This window comes from Varroa jacobsoni, unplaced genomic scaffold (assembly GCF_002532875.2).
Source record: "Varroa jacobsoni isolate VJ856 unplaced genomic scaffold, vjacob_1.0 contig07640, whole genome shotgun sequence".
Classification (NCBI taxonomy): domain Eukaryota; kingdom Metazoa; phylum Arthropoda; class Arachnida; order Mesostigmata; family Varroidae; genus Varroa; species Varroa jacobsoni.
Genome location: NW_019217207.1, coordinates 1 through 1187, shown reverse-complemented (window position 1 = coordinate 1187; position 1187 = coordinate 1). Strand labels below are relative to the sequence as shown.

The following is a 1187-nucleotide window of genomic DNA, read 5'->3' as shown; positions in this document are numbered from 1 at the left end:
TTCAATACAAAGATAATACGCGACCCAGTTTATTTTGGCGCGACTTTTTGTCTACAGCGTACTAGCGGTGTAAGTGCAAGGAAAAATTCTTCTCCCCGTCGGGGAATCGAACCCCGGTCTCCCGCGTGACAGGCGGGGATACTAACCACTATACTAACGAGGACCACAGATTACCCAGCACTTAGTAGGCGGGGCCAAGTAGGTCATGATAAGAACGTGTACTGAGACTTCGCCAAATAAAATTGTCGTTGCTTACGTAGTCAAAGAAATACTCAAATAAATACTGAAACGTGACCGAAAATAGCGAAAAGTGTACTTTTTCTGTATGACGCATTTGAAGGAAATGCTTTCTATGTGTCGAGTTTTGAGTACGGTATCGCCGTTAGGCATACTTCCATCGAAAGGAAAGGCTGGGAGCCGTCAACTCTGCCGTCTTATGGATTAAAGCTAAGAAATGCACTTTTGCGACTCAAAAAGTAGTAAAATTACGTTTAGAGATTAGAGCCGCCGGAATTTCTTTAAAGCTGGATCTGAATGATGCAAACCCTGTTTACTTTGGCGACCTAAAAATCGGTGAAGAGGTGCTTTGATTTCGGCTGCTACCACCTAAGGCAAATTTTGCGCAGATTCCGTGATCATTAGTTGCTTCACTTGAAGCGAAAAACTTCCCTTTTTATCTAAGGGCATCTAACAATTGTCGAAGATAATACGTAATCCAGTTTATGTTGAGACGATTTTTTCTATAGTGTACCAACGATGTAAAGGTGCACATATCAATTTCACTGTGAAATGAAAAATTCTTCTCCCCGTCGGGGAATTGAACCCCGGTCTCCCGCGTGACAGGCGGGGATACTAACCACTATACTAACGAGGATCACGGATTCCGAAGCACTTAAAGGGCGGGGCCAAATAGGTCATGACATGTACGTGTACTAAAACTTCGAAATAAATTTGTTTTTTTTACGTAGTCAAAGAAGCACTTAAATAAATACTGAAACGTGACCGAAAATAGCGGAAAGTGTACTTTTTGTGTATGACGCATTTGAAGGAAATGTTCTTTGTGTATTAAGTTTTAAGTCCGGTATCGCCGTCAGGCATACTTCCATCGGAAGGAAATGCTGGGGGCCGTCGACTCTGCCGTCCTATGGATGAAAGCTAAGAAATGCACTTTTGCTAATCAAAAGGTC

At 42.5% G+C, this 1187-nt stretch overlaps 2 non-coding genes across 2 annotated transcripts; both read right to left on the bottom strand.

The window, feature by feature from the left end:
- Positions 1-91: 91 nt before the first annotated feature.
- On the bottom strand, positions 92-163 carry TRNAD-GUC (transfer RNA aspartic acid (anticodon GUC)). Its single transcript has one exon. It is a non-coding gene; the product is annotated as a tRNA-Asp (tRNA).
- A 639-nt stretch (positions 164-802) lies between these two features.
- TRNAD-GUC (transfer RNA aspartic acid (anticodon GUC)) lies at positions 803-874 on the bottom strand. The gene has a single exon. It is a non-coding gene; the product is annotated as a tRNA-Asp (tRNA).
- Positions 875-1187: the final 313 nt, after the last annotated feature.